This window comes from Bidens hawaiensis, unplaced genomic scaffold (genome assembly GCF_021521415.1).
Source record: "Bidens hawaiensis isolate Kalapana, Puna unplaced genomic scaffold, B.hawaiensis_p1.1 tig00006395_1, whole genome shotgun sequence".
Taxonomy (NCBI): domain Eukaryota; kingdom Viridiplantae; phylum Streptophyta; class Magnoliopsida; order Asterales; family Asteraceae; genus Bidens; species Bidens hawaiensis.
In genome coordinates, this window is record NW_027491433.1 from 1,472,007 (window position 1) to 1,486,368 (window position 14,362).

A 14,362-nucleotide genomic window follows, 5' to 3' on the forward strand; every position below is an offset into this window, starting at 1 on the left:
TTCATCTCCATCGCCGGTTAACTTCCGATACTACCCACCATTGTCAACTACATCAACGTCCCCTTTTTCGTTAGACAAATATTTGTGTTTATCTTTGTTCATTTAAAAAATCAACATGCTCGTGTCCGTTTATGTTTGTTCGTTATAAATCTAAAAAACCTACACATCTCAATTGAGAAAACTCAAACGCTAAAAAATATAATAACAAACTAATATATATGTATTAAATTAAAACAAAACTACGTTACAAAATAAAATATATCATCATAAAATATCAAAACGATTAAAACAAAAACTTGAATAAACTCCCGTAACACGGGAGGATTAAACTAGTATATATATATATATATATATATATATATCTTAATCTTAAATATATATAAACGAAAGAACCCTAAATTCTCTCAAGCCACCAGATTGTTTTATTCTTAAATGAAGGCTTCTCATGAATTTTACTCGATTTTATGGGTATCTCACCAAACCCAAATAACCCTTAAACAGAACAGGTTATAACGTCTCATTATATTAAAAATTAATCTTATCAAATATTTGATATGAAAATCCTATAAAATATGGATATACTAAAAATTAATATCCATTTTAAAAAAAGATATTGAATAAAATTAATAAACATTTTTATAGTAAAAAATAAATAAGCGGGTCATGGGTCTCATTAAACCCAGATAGCTTTTAAACCGGTATAACATCTTAATTATTTATGAAACCCTTTCATCATTAAATCCTAAGTATATTATTAATTTCCTTACAGTAATAAAAATTAGAACTTAAAAATATATATAAATATTATAAATGAATAATGTAAAACAACATATGAGGATGTAAATAAATTACAATACATGTTGCATGCAAAAGGGGGGGGGGGGGGGGATGAAAGAAAAAACAAAAGAAAAGAAAAACTATAGAACTAAGAATCTTAATCTTAAATACATATAAACGAAAAAATTAATATGAATCTTGACAATAATTAATATTAAAATATTTTATATATGTTTTATTGGGTGAATTTTGACTTTTGAAGTCAAGCCAACAAGTTTGTAAAAAGAAAATAAACTATTAATATGAATCTTGCCATTAACTTCTAGAGTTCACATGATACTTCAATGAAGCAAATGATAATACAAGCTTTAACCTTGATGGCTCCTCCTGCCAAATATGAGTTGATATTATGACTCATTTATAAACAATGCATTACAAAGCATGATCACAAAGAAATTGTGTATACATGTTGTATCTTCTTTATCAGAAGAATTATATTTTGAGGGTATAATGGAGCTAAAATAGCATTCATCTTCTGTCAAGATATTCATAAAATTCTGTCAATGTTAGGTTGGACTGCGCGAACCTGTTAGCATGATTACAAAAACACAATGCAACAATACTTCAGCTTGAAGCTCTGATTAAAATTAAACATAAATTTGTAGATCACAATTTTGGAGTTTATCAGTAAAGCATCTAACATAAAATCAAGACGTATCTGGATGTGGTCAAACCTATAGAAACAAAGATTGTAAAACATAGTACTTGTAGTAATCAGATCTTTTAACATTGATGAATAGCAATAATGGCTTTCTTCTAGATCAATTAGAGTCTCATTGTAATAAACCGCTACAATCATATACAAAATAATAATAATAATAATAATAATAATACGTGATTTAGAAGGGTGTAAAGTTCCAGCAACTTATCCAGTCATGATTTTGTTATCGGGATCATAAACCTCAAATGATCTTCAATAACTAACAAAGGCATAACGAAAAATAACTCTAATAAGAACACTAACAATAATAATAATATATATCATAAAACCTTAAAAAAATTAACGAAAAAACCTAATTAATAAAGAACTATGAATCTTTAATAGTTAACAAATGCCGATCTTAAATATATAACAAAACCAGTCGATTTCAGGTATGCATATAGATTAGGGCCAATGATACAACTTACTTGTTGAATTCGATTTGAAATTAGCATAATAAGAAAAAAAACGTCTAAAAAAAGATTCAAAATTAGTGCGCAATTAATGTGTTGCTGAAGCGATGAAATCGCACCATGGAAACGTTGATTGAAAGGTAGGGTTTTGCAATTGTGAAGATAGAGAAAGACTTTCAATCCACCATGACATTCGCTCAGTTTTCTCCCTGTTTTAATCCACACCAACGATAAGGTGGGTGTAGCAAGGTCTCGCAGTCAGAGGAAATAGGAAAATGTTAAGATGAGTTATATGACCCATGGGCTATCCGGGTTTCGTTAGAAGCCCCATACCCGTCAAAGCGGTTCAAACGCATAAAAGGACTCCATTTACAAATGAAGTAATCTGGTGGCTTGAGAGGGGCGAAGAGTGACCAGAGCGCGACACGTAGGATATTAAAGGTATCTTTCGTATTATGGGGTTATTTATATTATTCGTTTCTAATATATATTTGATTTTAATTGTATGTATTGTAAGGAAGTTAATAATTATATACTTAGGATTTGATGATGAAATTGTTTCACAAATAAATTAGATATTATAACCGGGTTTAAAAGTTAAATGAGTTTGATAAAACCCATGACCCGCTTCTTTTTTTAATATAAAATTGTTTCTTATTTATAATCATATCTTTTTTTATAAAAATATATATTAATTTTTAATATACCCCTATTTTATAGGATTTTCATATCAAATATTTGGTAATGATTAATTTTTATTTTAATGAGATGTTATAACCCGTTTAAGTACTGTCTGATTTAGTAAGACCCGTACCTGTGAATTTAGTTAAAATTCATGTGAAGTTTCATTTAAAGATCAAACAATCTGAAAACTTTTATAGAAGAAGAAAACGACCGCATCTCGACACGTAGAATTTGTTTATAATGAAACATAACCCATTATTCTTATGATTGATACATCATTACTTATGAGTCACTGATGATCAACCAAAGACCCATCAAACCCAAACCCATTTCTTCAGCTTCATCTTCATCATCATCATCATCATCATATCTTCTTGTTCTTCATCTCAGAAGAAAATGGGCAGAAGATCCATGGTAAACCTAACCCTAGGTAGCATTCTGTTCATCCTAGCCTTGTACGCCGTCTTCTACTCCCCAAATACACCCACACCCACCAATTTCCAATTCCAAAGTAACAATAACAACCCACAACCCAGTGTTGGCATTTACATGTACGATTTGCCCATAAGATTCACCTACGGCGTCATCCAAAGCTACGAAATTGCAAGAGGAGGTGGCGCCACTGATGACCTCACAACCCTTAAATACCCTGGGAATCAGCACGCAGCTGAGTGGCACTTGTTTCTTCATCTCAATAACAAATCAAGGTCAAGCTCCGGGTATGTCACAAGGGTTTTCGACCCGGAGCAGGCAGACCTGTTTTACGTCCCCTTTTTTTCCTCCTTGAGTTTGGTGGCCAACCCGATCCGTCTTCTTCCGAATAAAGAGGGGGTGGCGTCTGCCTATAGTGACCAACAGATGCAGGAGGAGTTGATCATCTGGCTGGAGGAACAGTTTTATTGGAGGAGGAATAATGGCAGGGATCATGTCTTTATATGCCAGGATCCCAACGCCTTGTATAAGGTTATCGATCGCATCAAGAACGCCGTCTTGCTCCTTTCCGATTTTGGGAGGCTTGCTTCCCACCAGGCCTCCTTGCTCAAGGATGTCATTTTGCCCTATTCGCATCGGATTAATTCTTATACAGGGGATACAGGTGTCGACAATCGAAAGTGGTTGATGTTCTTTATGGGGAATCGCTATCGGAAGGAGGTATTTCTTTTCTTTTATTGCATCTACTTTAATAGGAAATGCGCTTGTTGTTTAACTTTGTTTTCAATAAATTAGTAAGAAACCGGAATGCAAAATTGAACACTAGACCCTAAGGAAGTTGCAATCCAATATGCCGCAACAATATTGTTTAATCTTAAGAGTTTGGTCCTAAAACAAACAGCACCTTGGGCTAATTTATTTTATTTTCTCTTTTAATTAGTACAAGAGATATAGTTGATGTACGACTTTACTCATGTAGCTACTGGTACCTCTCTGTTATTGACTCTGTTTTGTGTCAAATGCTCGGATGATAATGGTATTTGGTTTTCTAGTGTATGAGATGATATTTAGATAAGGAAGGGATCTTTGTGTGAAGGTCAGGTGCCTCATACATGAGGCGATCAAGGTGACATGGAAAACACTACGTTCATGGTTAAGTGCAACAATCTATGAAGCGGCCCGAAGTTGGATCTATGCTGTAGGTAGTAGGAGTGATGGACTTACATCATGAGGAGAGGTAAACTAGAAAGAAAATGACAAGGCAAACATTATAATGACTCATGTTAAAAGATACTGTGCAATGTGACTGGCAACAAAAAAACAATACACAAGTAAAGCAAATTGAAGTGACTGGTCAGTCATATTTACCAGTCAAACACTTAAGACTCCATTAATACTTGCCTTCTCATTTTCTTTCTAGTTTACCTCACCTCAACTCTTCTCCCTTCATTTACTTACTCATGCAACCTTCAACATAGATCCTCCAACTTCGGCGACCCTGCACAGTTTGTCTGAGCAACACAAGTTGTCCACCACCGATTTTTGACCGCTTTATGGATTGTTGCATCTCACCAAAATGAGGCGTTCTTGATGCCTCAGGCTTGAGGCGTACCTTTTAAAACCAAGCACCTCAACTTTTAGGACCTAATTGTCTCGGAGCGCCTCACGCTTTTTAAAACCAGGGTCTGATATCTAATCTTCTATTCATTAAGGTATCTAACGCAGTGTGTTACCTGTTTATTTTGTTCTACCTCTGGATGTATAGTTCATCTATAACATTTCTTCTTTGGTCTTTTGAGTTTGTCGGAGACGGCTTTCTTGAATACTTATAATTTGGTTTGGGCATACTTTAATCATCATGTGCCCTTGTCCGGTGTGACTAGGTGAAAATATGCACCACACTTCTAAAAGTGTATGTTTGTACCCTTTGCATGAGAGGGCTTTTTTTCTACCGACATAGTGTTACATTGTTCTTCTTTGATGACAATTGGATTTGTAATCTCTTCATTCTTTCCACCCAAATGTAGTTGTTCATCATTTTTCATATATGCAGGAATAGTGTTTCACTAGTGACAATTCTACGACACCAGCAATGATTGAGGTTTCTGTACTTTATTTATTTTTATGAGTATCACTAAAATGAAAAACAGTGGTGTGCGTTCTGTTTTTCATAACGAATACGGTTGAGCTAGCTGTTTGTTGAGTAAAGTGGTCTAACGGATGGCTAAAAAAGCTTGAACAAAGGTTAAGTTGCAAAAGTTTCGTCTTGTAGGGCTATTCGTGTATATCATATAGATGATATACCCGCCATTGTCTGAACCCCCATATTCAACCATATAACTAAATATTTCTACCATTTCATGATTGTTTAGTACAATCTTGATCTAAAAAACTCAAGGCGGATAGCATTATCATCATTCATGTTTTCAACTTTTTTCTAGGTTGTACATGTGAATGACACTTGCTAGATCTACGAGTGGTTAAATAGCAGTGATAAAAAAATCTAAACTTTAATGGCAACTTGGCAAGTATAATTAATATAAAGTGGCATTATATTTTAGGGAGGAAAGATTCGCGATTTGTTGTTTCAATTACTGGAGGACGAAGATGATGTTTTCATAAAGCATGGTTCTCAATCACGAGAGAGTAGGAGAATGGCTACACAAGGGATGCATACTTCAAAATTCTGTTTACATCCGGCTGGTGATACACCGTCCGCATGTCGCCTTTTTGATGCTATTGTGAGCTTGTGTGTGCCTGTTATAATCAGTGATTATATTGAGCTACCGTTTGAAGATGTCATAGACTACAGGAAGATTGCTGTTTTTGTAGACACCGAGTCGGCTTTAAAGCCGGGGGTACTTGGCTAAATTGCTAAGGGGAGTCAAGAAAGACCGCATTTTGGAGTTTCAAACCGAGCTAAAAAAGGTAAATTCTATTTCTATGTAAAATGTTACTCGAACCTTGTTTTTTAGGCTTCTTTGTTTTTACTTGAAGGTGGTTGAATGTGCGTGTTGGGTAACATGGTAAAATGGGTTGGGTTGACATGAAGTGGTTTAATAAATACATTGTTATACGGACTGAAACCATTGCAAGGTATGGGCCCTGTCCCACATCGGTGGTTGTATGGGCAACTGATGTGGGGTTTATAGGCCAAATGGGTTCCCTTATCCATCAGACTAGTCTTTTGGGTTGAGTTCTTTTGTTTGGCTTGTAACAGACAGAAGGTGAGTATCTGGTCAAAACAGGTGATTTTAGGTACATGCCGAAACGGGTCTGGTTGGGTTGACCTAGTATTGTTTAATAAAATAGAAATCTAGGGCAAAGAAGTAGGTTCTGGTCAAAACAAGTGATTTAGGTTTATTAGGTACATGTTGAATCGGTTTGGCTTGACCTAAAACATTTTTGTATTATGGATTTTTATTCGACAAATGTTTAGTATCAAACAAACAAACATGATTTGAAACCTTGTATTATTATTATTAATACATATCAAGTTAATTGAATATCAAGGTTTAGGAGGTTTACATCACTTTATGCATCAATATTACACTTTGGTTGACTTTCAACCCATTTGACTCATTTCCTTAAGTGTGTATTTTTAATAACTTTACCCTTTTGACCCGCTAGTGGTAAAATGCTACCCAGATCGATTCCTGTGTAAGTAAAAATGGGTCGGTAGTTTCTCATACTATAACTAGGAATTTGCTCTCATCTATGATGAATTGATGTTGACTTGTGATATTTTCCTTTTTCTCCTTACTTTTGGTCCTGTTATTAAATTTTACCCCCTGATGACAAACTAGAGAAATCAATGCCATCGATAGTTTTTTGCAATTGCTAGTGGACATTGAGGTAAATTAGATTTAACTTGATAGAAAAAGAGAAATATTTTCTTTTATGGAACGTCACAAAAAAGAAGTTTTTCCATTTATATTTTGACGTAAGGATTTGTTTAGTGTTTTTTTACCACGAACTTACAAATGAGATTCAAGTTTGTATAATAACAGGGGTGTTCATAAACCGTTGGAATCGACTGAGCTACGCAAACTGAAGCAAGTCGGTCGGTTTGAGATTCATACAGTTAGGTTCATGGTTTCGTTTATTATTATTATTAATTTTTTTTTTGTATTTTGGCGATTTACCATTTGGCCCGTGGTTGTATTTATATATCTTTTTCATTTTTTGAATAAGCATTTATTTGTATGTATTACATTCACGGACCATCTTTTATCAATTTAAAGTTTTTAATACAAACCATCAATTTTGAAAAAAGAAAACAATTGAAAAATCTGTTCAAACTGCCAAACTGTCGATTCATTCAATCTTGTTAGTTTTGTTTGTTTTTTTCTGAAACCAGAAATTTTATCAATACCGGCCGAGCCAGACTGTGAACACCCCTAACGTAATAATTAGTTTGGATTTGTATGTTCTCGAAGCTGTTAGTGAATGTGGTGAATGTTATCGTGTGATTAGGTGCAACGCTACTTTGAATATGATCATCCAGACGGAACGGTAAACGAGATTTGGCGGCAGGTTTCCTTAAAACTTCCACTTATTAATCTTATGATCAACCGGGACAAGAGGATTGTCCAGAGGCATTTGAGTAAACCAGACTGTTCTTGCATTTGCTCAAACCAAACAGGGATCCAGTCATCGTTAACAAGATAATTGCCACTTAGATTTGTATTTTTCTGGTTTCATCAGCATCGGATGGATACTCCATGTCAGCACAGTTCGGGTGCCTAAATTAGTCATCAAATGTGATGGTATGAGTTTTAGTGGTGGTTCTGTTAGTTCATTTGATAATAGATGAGAAAAGCTACTAGTGATAGTTTTTAAACTTGTAATTTTCTTATCCTACACTCATGGGATGGTTTAGGATATAGGTATCGGGGCGCTGACAAAGTGCATCATTTTTTATTTTTCATGAATTATGAGTGTGTATTTACGCCTTCTTTTAGCTCATGTCTCATGTGATATATTTTATTGTTGGTACATAAGGGCAACAGGGGTGGCCATTCAAGTAAGCCATTCCCTACCAATCCCATAAGCAACACTATACACTATACTGAGTTCTCATCTTTTCGTAAAGGAGGAAAGTGTCAAAATTGTCCTTAAGGTTTGGTTACTTATGTGATTTTCGTCCAAAAAGGTTTTTGTTTGCACCATTGAGGTTTTTCATTCTTGTCCAAATCGTTCACTTCGTTAAGTTTCAACGTTAACTCAAGGGCAAAACCGACTTTTCACCAAGGTATGAAGGGGCATTCTGGTTTTTTACCTAAGTTATAAATTAATGTTAACAAGAAATCTTCTTAACCCCACGCCGCTTAAGGTCTCCACCACCGACTACACCATCTCGCCACCAAAACTTGCCAACACCACCACTAGCAACCAACCTGTTTATTCGGTGCTAAAGCCGACCACCACTGACACAACAGTCACCACCGTTTGATGGTTCACTGGAAAAACGAAGTGTCGGAGTGTTTATAGATCCATCATTCAAAGGCATATTACTGGAATTAACGATCGATGAGTATAGGATTCTCGGCATTACCTTGGAACACAACCTTCTGCCACCACGAAAACAACGCCGACCATTAACGTTGGGTAGCACGAAGCCACTATCGGACCTTTCCACCGTAAATGCCATCTGTTTCCCCTGAAAACCTCTAATATTGGATTGGATGCAACATCTTTAAAAAAAAACCTAATGAGATCCATTATAAAACCGTTTCTTATTAATCTTACACATCCACTTCCAAATTCGTTTCAATTAAAAACCCTGCTTTCTCAAATACAACGAACTTGAAAAGTTTTTAATTGGGTCGGGTTGGTTGGCATCTCGGATGAAGAAGAAGATGGAGTATAGGTTTTGGGTTTGAATTACATTGGTGGTAGTCGAAATCTGATGGAGTGGTGGCGGTCTTCAATGTTGGTCGATAAGGTGACTGTGGCGATGTTCACCGATCGAGTATGGTACCCAATGATGCATACCCATTTACGCCCCACTTGCCCTAAGATCACTATATCAACCAAATAATAAAATTTGAGGAAAAGTTCAACGTTATATTAATTTTTGTGTTCCATCCCGAGTAACCACTGAAATCATCATGATTCGTACACTTAAGGATCTAGTATTTAATATGTTCGATATAACTCAGTTAGGGTTTCAGTGTGTGTTTGTGTGTGTTTTGAAAGAACAATTGGGCAGAGTAACGAGACAGAATTAAACAAAATAATCAGCTCGATATAATTTAAGTATGAAACATGTTATATATAGATGACGACTTATTCATTAAACAGGCTTAGCGAATGAGCCACATTCGCTAGGCCATTCGCTAGACATTCCCCTAGGGAAGGGGCTAATACATTAACATCCCATACGCTAACATCCCATAGCGTATGAGGAACATAAAGTGTTTTGTTCATTCGCTAACATTCCATAGCGAATGAACTTACATTAATGTCAAAACTGGTCCCTATACATTTATCTATTACAAAAATGATTAACAAAGAACGAGACGACAATAGATGTATCAACAAACTCCCCATCGTCTCAAGCTTTGTTGGTCTTCACATATTGAATCGGTTGGTCTTCAGTCAGCACAACTATGAATCCCAAATGCATGACATACACGTACGACCCGTTGGTATTGCATAACCAGCTTGTTGTCTTTGTTATACGCCGATCTGATTTGATTATGGAATAGAACATCGTTATCAGACTTAGATAGGTTGACCAACCACATCGGATCCGAAAATCCGAATATGTTTTATCTTGTCACTAGACCCTAACACAATCACGGGTACACCCATTTGTCATCATAGTACCACCGATTGAATTCCTTGTAAAGGCTTTATGGAAAAACCTTTAGAGGAACTTTCTTCAAAGTGCGCGATGACTTTATCTTTAAGACTAGCTTTCTCCACCCCGTACGAGGATCAATCTCGTCAACATATTCTCCTTTAGGAACCTGGGGTTTGAAGAAACCGTGATGAACTTCATGAACCACATGTCGATAAAACCAATCAATTAATTCATTACTCCCGCGGTTCATGAACTGTCGGAAAAGCCAATGTACGTACGCCCCAATGAGGCATGGATAGAATGACAGTAAAATGATTGAAGTACCAGATTCCATTCTCCCACTTGACTATGCAGACTTTCATGTCAGGCTCGTACATCCACGAAACTACATCATCCTTCACCGTTTTGACGGTAACAAATGTCTTCATCTGGTATGCAGAAAACATGGTCTTTGACTGTAAATAATCTTGCTTCTGATCACATCTTATTGTTTCTAGCCACTTGTTTAAGTTCTTAGAATTGTACTGAAACATACCACCCGAAATTCATCTCGGTTCAGCTTGTTATCGTCTTTCACCTTTCCTTTTCTTTTTGACTTTCTCCAATTGTTCCTCGACCATGTTATAATGCTTTGTAGTGAAGAAAGGAATCCCCTCATCAGAATTGTTCTTCTTGTATAAGTGGGATATTCCTCGGCCTTAATGTCTTCTACCTTTACATTATCATAACAAGTATCACCAGATGGAATACTCGGATCAACTCTTACATCTCCAACATCTTCAACTTCAACATCCACCAGTTTCTCCAAATCCTCCACATCCTGCTTGTTCAGATTCAATAATGTGGTGATTTTTTCTTTTGTCAAACCGTGATCAACAAACTCGCCTTACTCTATCTCGTCTGCATTAACCATACTCATCATAACCCCAGTCATTTCAACAAATAGTATCTTCACTTTAAGCATGTTGACAGGTTGGACTTCAGTAGAATCTCTATAAACCACCATTTGCTTCCCACTAGACTCCCCTTCAGCAGGCAATGGACCAGATGTTGAGACACCTAGTTGCTGATCAGATTGGCTCGCTTCAGGATCACCTTCGTGATCCCGATCCTTCAATTTCTTTAACTATCTTCTTTACACTGCAGTTGAAGGATCAGCTCGTCCTGTTTCTCAATTTTCTCCCCCCCTGAGCAGCCACCAGGGCTCTCAACTTGTCATTCTTCCTATTCAAATACTGCATCCCCTCACATATTTAGCTGATCTATCCACATTTCATCTTGAAACTATCTATCAACATTTATATGTGTCGCTTGTAAGTGAACAAGGTTCATAAGACGAAGCATTTGTTCATGAACCAACAAATCATATAAACCAGGAGGAAGAGGCATCAAAGGACCTTGCGGTCTGTTGAACATCATAAATGGAGGAGTGAGCATCATAGTAGGCCTCGCCATAGTTCCAACAGATATTCTGGGGCTTGTAGTTGCAATAACTAGTTGTGGAGGAGAAATTGGAGTCTGGATTTGTTGTAAACTAGTTTGAGGAATAGAAGAAAATCTCGGATCTATTGATGCAGTAGTAACCGGAGTAACCACTGAAGTACTTGGAGCAGTAGTAATCATCGGCGTAGGAGGAGTAGTAACAGGAACAATATTCGGAACAACCTGTTCTGGTTCTTGTATAGATACACATCAATACCCCTTCGTCTTCTTTTTGGAGGCTCATTAGTAGAAACAACCTTGCCTTTAGCTTTCCTTTTACGTGCCGAATCACCACCATCACCACCATCGTTACCACCAGCACCACCACCTTCATTGTCTTCATGTTCAGAGTCTAAATCATCGTGTATCTAACGATCATTCGGTGGTGGCTGGTATTACTCACTATCCAAGTGACTAATCAACTGTTTATACATTGGCTTTGTCTGCTCAGTCTTGCCCCAATAAACTACCAACCTCTTCATTGTATCTTTATTCATGTGTTCCAGGATGATACGATCAGAAGTATGTTATGGATTCTTAGGCAAGCTTGGCACCGAGTGATCAATAATCATTTGAAGGAATCTGGGGTATATCAGAAACTTGTTCGTCTTTGTCGTGAAATTATCCTTCAAATGATAGAATACCATCTCTGGAAAAATTAAATCTCTTGTTCAGCACCAAGGAAACCATAGCAGATTGTATCATAATGCGACACTGGTCAAAACCACCTCTACGTCCACCTAAACAATGTATCAACACGTGGAGAAGGTACTTGTACTAGTTACAAATGTTCGCTTTGTTGTATTGAGAGGCATCTATATTACCAACATACTTTAATCTACCAAACAACCCCTTGATCAACTCTTTATCAAACTGGTAGATATCATTATCACTGAACAATAATACATCACGATCTTCTGAGGTGTAGTGATGATCTTGTGGCCTTGAACCTTAGTTGCAATATTATTATGAGTAGCAACATACCTAGACGTCTCCCAAAACGGCCTAATAATACTGTAATAAACGAGGAGATTTGTTGATATGGATCGGTATTCTCAATCGTCGTAAAAAGATAATATCTACGAATGTAGTATATCTGAGAAATTCTGGCACAAAAACAGCCACTATGTTGTGCTTAGGTTCAACAACCTGTCCAATAGTAGGTGGTTCTTGTTGTTGTTGTTGAGCAGGCTCTGCAATAGGTGTTTCAATTTGTTGCTGTTGAATAGTCTGAGCTTGCTGAATCACATGCTGCTCTTGTTGTACCTCAGGAATATGAACCTACTCTTGTTCAACTATTTATGTAAAAACGAACATGTTTAGACTTTAAAACATATGAATATTGACCATATTGGCCTCATTCGTTAAAAACACAAAGTTTTAACGAATGGATTAAGTTCATTCTCTAAACTTAATTAGTGAATGACTCATTCGTGATCATTTCTCATCCGCTAAACACATTCGTTACACGATATAGAGTATGAATCTCGTTCACTAGATAAACTAACGAATGAAGTTCATTCGTTAAAAGAAATAACAAATGGAATCCATTCGTCATAATTTTAACGAATGGACAACAGGACATAGCGAATGGACACGAATGACGTAAAGCTAACGAATGGATCATGAAATAGGCGAATGGGTTAAAATCAAATTTCCAACCCAAAAATGTCAAACAATGATTCAAAATCTGATTAACTCTGAATACCAACAATCAATATCTATAACTTGCTACAATAGTATCAATACTCAATTGAATTAACACAGATGATCAAAAATCACATTTATAAACAATTTTTAAACATCAATTAGGTCATTATAGTTTTGTTTGGGTTTAACGTTAAAATTGTTCAAAATTAGTCTCAGTGTCCAATTAAACTATCCACAAGACTAATATACTACCTAAAGATGCTGATTGATGAAGAAACATAGTGAATTATTACCCAGATTTGTCTAGAGAAATTTTGGCAGAGATTCGGTATGTGTGAGGGACTATCGAGGTAAACAGTAGGCAAATGCATGAGTGCCATTCGTTAATATGAACCATTTGTACTCCGTACATACCTGGCACAAACCCCAAAGCACCAAATGGATTCATTCGCTAAAGATTTATCAAATGTCTATTCATTCGCTATACAATATGACGAATGAGTCCTTATTCGCTACCAAGTTAGCATGTATAACCGAAGCGAATGAATTACAAGACGAATGGGACTCATTAGCTACACTAATCTAGTGAATGGGTTCTATGCGCTGAAACTCGTAGTGAATGAGAACAAACATTAACGAATGAATGGAAATTTACTCATATATCCCTGTAAAATTCATAAATTACCCTTTAAAACCAATATTTTTAGGTAAAACCAATATAATTAACTTAAAATCATTGGTAAAACTTTTAACAAGATGATAAAATCCAAAATTTTATCAATTTAAATTCGCACAACTCGGAGATAAAAAATAAAGCAGAAAATAAAATCGGTTTGGATTTTTGAAAATTTTAAGCTAAAACACACCTAAAATCTTTTTGTCTTTTACAAAGTTTATATCAAAACACACCGAAAATATTTTTATAATTTTTCAAAAATAATAAAATCAAAAATCAAAATACGATAAGCAGTACATATTTTTGTGAGAAAGATCGCATCATGGGATCATATTGACTAGTAAAGTTCTAAGCAACACTTTAATTTCTACATTATTATGCACATAATCCAAAGATGATTGCAGATATAATTGTCCACTTTAATCATTACACAAATCTTTCAGTAGCCTTACGATACGTTTAAGGTTCAAATAAGCACAAATCTTATGTGGACCCCACCTATCAAACACCATTTTTATCTTATACGTGAATTATCACACATATTGTTTTACTCAATCTTAATATGACTAGCTGTGACCTTTGTAAAAATAATAAAAAGAAAATAAACAGAAGCTTAAAATTTTCCCTCAAGATCATTATTACTACACGAAAATAAGGTTCCATTTTAATAAAATAAA

The 14,362-nt window shown here is 35.7% G+C and overlaps 1 pseudogene across 1 annotated transcript; it reads left to right on the plus strand.

Moving 5' to 3' along the window:
• Positions 1-2,929: 2,929 nt before the first annotated feature.
• Positions 2,930-8,079, plus strand: LOC143632524 (putative arabinosyltransferase ARAD1; annotated as a pseudogene). The gene is made up of 3 exons (XR_013153530.1): positions 2,930-3,786; positions 5,628-5,994; positions 7,543-8,079. The product of XR_013153530.1 is annotated as a putative arabinosyltransferase ARAD1 (transcript).
• The last annotated feature ends 6,283 nt before the right edge of the window (positions 8,080-14,362 follow it).